We start from the raw sequence: 6483 nt of genomic DNA on the forward strand, positions 1-6483 counted from the left end.
AACAGGAATACTGCTAGGAGAATCCTGTAATCAGGCATTACCAGCAGAGAGAAACCATTTCAGACAAGGGAGAAGATGAGGACTGACACCTTAAGGTTGTCCTCTGACCTCCACATGTGTGCCATGGCACATAGGCACCCATACATGCAACTATACACAGATGCATATATATACAAATGCACACACACAGAGAAGTGTGTGAACTGATTTTACTGCTGCTGAAAGACTTCACACTATAAGACAGCTGTCTATAACATACCTTGACTTTAAGAGACCACTATTCTAGTAAATGCTATCCCTTTCATAGTAATAACAGGTGACTTACCTACTTGTTCTGGTCATGTAGCCATTAACCTGATAAACATTGTCAGAGAACAAATACACATTAAAAATACAGTAAATTAAAATATATGAATTAAAATTTAAAAATCAGTTGGTTGGAACAATCTGTCCAAGCAACTCATTGTCTAAACTACTCAGTAGCATACAACCTGACATGATGCTCACCCAAGTGCAATAGTGGTGCATAGTCATGGTGGGAAACCAACTGGTCTTGATTTGGCTAACTGATCCCCTCAGTGGTGCAGGACCCATAGCTGGAGCTTGGAATCAAGTCAGAAGCATACACAAAAACAAGTCTCCTGTCCACTATCAAGCTCCCACCAATTGTGAGCTACAAAAGGGCCTTTGCCTATTAAATTCTCCCTAAAAAAACAATGATTATCCCATTATCCGGTGCTAATTTCACTCTTCATTGGAGAATTTGCTTTTGTTTTTCAGATGAATGTAGATACTAAGGAGAAAACCAGCCCATCACACCTCAAAAGGGCCCCAGCTGAAACTAAGAATAATTGGTGGAACCAGCAAGTGTGCTGTTTTCTTGGTGAACGTGGCACAAGCACAAGGGTGAAGGAGAGGAGATAGACACAGAGAACACTCAACTCCTACCAAACCAGATCTCCAGAGACAGAGAGGGTCCCAAGACCTCAGTACTGAAGCAGACCTAAAATGAACACAACATGGCCCAGGGAAATCTGTGGATGAGGGGGGTGGAAAGAATGTTAGAGCCACATGTTGGGTCATTATGCACAGAGACATTGCCACTTCTCCATAACCAATGGCTAACCCCAAAATGTATGACCCATATTCCCCAATAAGGATGGTCCCTGCAGAGGGGGGAGACCAAGAAGGAGGCTAATGATGGTGTCAACATGACTGTATACATTGTGTACATAACTAATAAGAAAAAAACTGAACAATAAGAAATCAAACAACCCACTCCAAAAATGGAGCAGAGAAATAAATAGGGAGCTCTCAGAGGAAGAATTACAAATGGCTAACATTTACTTAAGAAAATGTTCAATATCTCTAATCATTAGGGGAATGCAAATTAAAACAACTATGAAGCCAGGTGTGGTGGCACACACCTTTAAACCCAGCACTTGGGAGGCAGAGGTAGGAGGATCGCCATGAGTTCGAGGCTACCCTGAGACTACATAGTGAAGTCCAGGTCAGCCTGGACTAGAGTGAGACCCTACCTCGAAAAACAAAAAGAAACAAAAAACAAAAACCAGAAAAACAAACAAACAAAAAACACAACTATGAGATTCCACCTTACCCCAGTAAGAGTAGTAAACATTAAGAAATCAAATAAAAACAAATGTTGGCAAGGATGTGGAGAAATAGGAAAATTCATTCATTGTCAGTGGGAATGTAAGTTGATACAACTACTATGTAAATAAATATGGAGAATCCCGAAAAGGATGAATATAGAGTTATCAACACACCCTGTTATTCCCTTCAATGGGCATTTAACTTAAAAGCTCCACATCTCAGTTCAGAGATATTTGCTCAACTATGTTTATAGCTTCTCATTTCATAATAGTTAAAAACTGGAATTAACCCAAGTGCCCATCATTGGTTGATTGGATAACCAAGATGTGGTATATCCACATGGGAATTCTCCTCAGCAGTAAGAAAACAAAATGACAGATTGAAATTTGTAGAAATTGTCAAGCATGGAACAGATCATTCCAACTGAACTCACACAATAACAAGACAACTGTCACATGATCTCACTCACCTGCCATTCCTATCAGCCTTAGTTACTGACATACCTGAATAGCATCTCAAGGTCTGGGCAATAGGGAGGGTAAGGCTTGGGGGAATGGAAAGGTTGGGGGGGGGACACAAAACTGAATCCAAATTGGCCTGGCACTGTAGAATCCCATATCCTATAAATCAGACCAAAAGGTGGATCCCACAAGAGGGCCTTAGGGGGAGCATCTGAAGGGCCCTGGAGATATGAAACCTAACCTCAAATTTCTCATGTTTCTCTTCCTTCTCTGTCTTTTTTTTTTTTTTTCTTTTTCCTTGGCTTTGGCCTGTAACTCCTTATACCAGCATGTGGTCTACATCCAAAATGGGCTGTTGATCAGAGAGACCTACTAGATCTCCCAAAATAAATGAGACAGACTTCTGTCAGTGCATCTGATTACCCACCAGAGGTTAATGGTAAGACCCTACTACTAAAGACACCATACACTGTCATCACAGACAATGGAGAAACCTGATTGGAATCCAGAGGAGAGCTAGTTATCAGACAATTAGCCAATCTAGTGCTGTAAGGTGCTACATGAGCTACTAGGGAAAAGTGGCCAACATCTGTCCAAGCAACTCACAGTCTAAGCGACTCAGAAGCAAACAACTTGATGTGATGCCCACATGCTCACACAAGTGCAATAGTGACACACAGCCATGGTGGGAAACCACCTGCTCTTGGATTGGATAACAGATCCACTCAGTGGAAAGGAAACCATATCTGGAACTGAGAAACAAGTCAGAAACATATCCAAATGATTCTGCTTTCCATTGTCAAGCTCCCACTAGCTTTAGACTATAAGAGGGTCTACATCCTTTTAATTCTCTCTAAATTAATAATTTTTATGCCATTTAACTGGTGCTGACTTCATTCTCCATTGGAGAATCTGCTTCTGTTTTTCAGATAGGAGCTGGACCTGAGGAGATAAAAGACACATAACCATTGCTCAGAGAATTTTGCAGAAGAGAAAGCAGAGGAACCACAGTTGTGAAGCAATATCCAGAGGCATTGATTCCCCCCACATTGACTGAGAGGTAAAATTATTTGTCCATTACTATAAGTAGTGTAACTTCTGCTGAGTATCAGTTGCAATACAGGATGTCATTTGTCTGTTAAGGATTCAACACTCAGGGACTGGCTTTTCATAGTAGCAGTACTGAAAAGGTGTGATTAAGAATTTGTTCCTAGTAGATCTTCATTGATTGCCCCTTTCTTGATCCTGATTACTTTCATCTCTTCTTTTCTGTCCTTATACATGATACAGCTCACTGTTATAATGTTCATCCTGACACATCACATCACATCCAAGGCACCATGACAAAATCTTTCATATTACAATTGGATATTTTTAAATAAAATGCTTAGCTTACTATGCAAAGTAACATAAAATAGAACTCAAATGTGAAAGAGATTTTATCCATGCACAGGAGCAGAGAGTTCAGCACCTGGAACCTTGAAATAGAATATAAATTGTTAAATCATCAGTCATTTGATGAAATGGTGAAGGGAATAGATACATAGAGTGCCTGCAGAACTTCTGTGACAGTGAAAGTGTTCTTCATGATCCAAATGAAAGACAGCCAGGCAGGGGGAATAATGCAAGTGGAAGAGATAAGTCTTTGCATTAACGCGTCATCTTCCTGGAAAAAGTAAGATGATGATCTACTATACCATCCAGCTTTTTTTCCTAAATGTTCTTGTCTTTCCTGAAGGAATATATCAGCATTTTGTTCCTATATAACATGAACTGATATCAAACCAGAATATCTTTCTGTACAATACAATTCTGAATATAATATTTGGAGAAGTGTAAATAATAGTGGCCAAGTGACTAGATCAGCAGTTTTACTTTTAATTGGTTTTAGCTTGTGTGTCACCCAGACTTCTATAACCCTCATACAAAAATAATAAAAAAAACTTCAAGCATTTACCCATTGCTTTATTTATAAGATTTTTTATATACTTGTGATAGGATGTGTCTCCTTTATGAGTAAGATTAGGGCCTACATCCCCCAAATTATGATGAAATAGTAAGAAGACATGCACATATAATATGTAAAAGTAAACAATGTATGACATGATTCCACACAATAGGTATGAAATACTATGTTGATTCTTTTAAAATTAGATAGACTACACACAGCACAATTCTTATCTTGTCAGTGACTGGATGAGTTCACATTTCAGAGACTTTAATTACATTCGTCCCTCTCCAGAAATGTTTTATCTTCCACAAATGAGTCTCTGCTCACTCAAAGAAATTAAACTTCTTGATCCTTCCTTCAAAAACATAGATATGATTATTCTAGCCCAACAAATCAAGAGCATAATATTAGAGCTTCAATATTCATTTTTATGATTTGAGTTTTTTATACTGTGGTTCTTATTTGATTAGGTAACTATGATATTGACTTTACTGAAGGCAGCAACATGCCATTTTTAGTGTAATTTAAGTATAGTATATTTATTTGGAATGGACTAGACAGTAGATCATTTCAGCTTTATGGTCACATGGTCTCTGAGGCTGCTGTTACAATCCACTGCTAGAGTGCAGAAATAGACATTGGTAATTCATAATGGAAGGATATGACACTTTTTGAACAAGTTTCTAGTGGGCATACTATCATGTGGCTTTAAGTAGCATTCACATGTAATGAATTATTTGAATTTCAGATTTTTTTCACGTATGAATATTTAGAATCTTACAATCCTTATAGGAGGCTTTAGTTCAATGGCCTGTTATCTATTTTGTGAATAAATACAATTAGAACATATAGCCTTCCAAAATACCATAAAATATAAAATTATTGAGTACTCTAAAATATGAACCATTTATACAAATTTTGAAATATCATACTGCAAAATATGGATATTTAACTGTTGATTTTTTAAATTCTTTCAAAACATAGATATGATAAATTCATAAATTTTGTTTTGTCATACATACATGAAGAAACTAGTCACAAAGTTTTGCATAAATATGTAAAATATACTTCAAAACTAATAGAAACATGAAACCATTTTTATGAGCTATTTAAAGCCAGTCATCCACAATATTCAGTTCTGCATTCAATGAAATTCAGAATTAAGAAAATAATATTTGGGCTGGAGAGATGGCTTAGCATTTAAGCGCTTGCCTGTGAAGCCTAAGGACCCCGGTTCGAGGCTCGGTTCCCCAGGTCCCACGTTAGCCAGATGCACAAGGGGGCGCACGCGTCTGGAGTTCGTTTGCAGAGGCTGGAAGCCCTGGCGCGCCCATTCTCTCTCTCTCCCTCTATCTGTCTTTCTCTCTGTGTCTGTCGCTCTCAAATAAATAAATAAAAAAAATTTTAAAAAAAGAAAATAATATTTGTTTAAAATGAAAGACTCATCCAATAAATAGATTTTTGCATCATTTCTCTATTACTCTGTCTACATAAAGAATTACATAAATCAGCCTAATTATTTCTTAATACAGTGTTTGGTGAATAAAGTAATTATTTAGTAATTATTATAGACTGAAATTTTGTCTCCAAAATTTGATGTTATTAGGAGAGTTTACATTTAAGTGGGGTGCTCTGCTGTCAATACCAAATGACATTTTACTACATTCTTGCATGGAATACTGGCACACAAACTATTCCTCTTCCTCTATACTCTGTGAGAATACATTCTTCCTTATGTTCCACTAAGGATGTGCTGCTGTCTCATCACACTGGCAATTTAGTGAGCATAGAATGAATTTGCTGAAATTGTGAGACAAACATACTCACTGCTTTCTCGAAATCACTAGAGAAGGTTCCATATGCTGCAGAAAGAACGTGCATTGTGCCTCATTTGGATGGGATGTTCTGTGTATGTCTGGTAAGTTCATTCATTCTAAGACATCATTTAATCCAGATGGTTCTGTGTTTATATTTTGCCAAATGACATCTCAATTAATATGTGCCTGGTATTAAATTCTCCATTACTAATATGCTTGAGGTTATGTGAAACTTTACATGTAATAATATTTATTTAATGAAATTGGGTGTTCCAAAATTTGGTGTATGTATGTTTAGAATTATTCTCTTGCTGGATTGTTTACTTGATAAGTATAAAATGAACTTTTTTATCTCTCCTTTTAAAAGATCTTTTACTTTTATTTATTTATTTATTTGAGAGAGAGAGAGAGAGAGAGAGAGAGAGAGAGAGAGAGAGATAGAAATAATGAGAGAATGGGACATGCCAGGGCCTCCAGCCACTGCAAACAAACTCCAGATGCATGCGCCACCTTGTGCATCTGGCTTACATGGGTCCTGGGGAATCAAACTGTGGTCCTCTGATTTTTGAAGGCAAGCATCTCAACTGCTAAGCCATGTCTCTAGCTCCTTCTTTATCTCTTCTAATGTTGGTTTGCAGTC

At 37.4% G+C, this 6483-nt stretch overlaps 1 long non-coding RNA gene across 1 annotated transcript; it reads left to right on the forward strand.

Annotated features, from left to right (window-relative positions):
* The first annotated feature begins 2392 nt into the window (after nt 1-2392).
* Nucleotides 2393-5901, forward strand: LOC123457305. Its single transcript, XR_006634966.1, has 3 exons — nt 2393-2514; nt 3005-3135; nt 5774-5901. It is a non-coding gene; the product is annotated as an uncharacterized LOC123457305 (long non-coding RNA).
* Nucleotides 5902-6483: the final 582 nt, after the last annotated feature.

The sequence above is a fragment of the Jaculus jaculus genome, unplaced genomic scaffold (genome assembly GCF_020740685.1).
Source record: "Jaculus jaculus isolate mJacJac1 unplaced genomic scaffold, mJacJac1.mat.Y.cur mat_scaffold_35_1_3033546_arrow_ctg1, whole genome shotgun sequence".
Lineage (NCBI taxonomy): Eukaryota > Metazoa > Chordata > Mammalia > Rodentia > Dipodidae > Jaculus > Jaculus jaculus.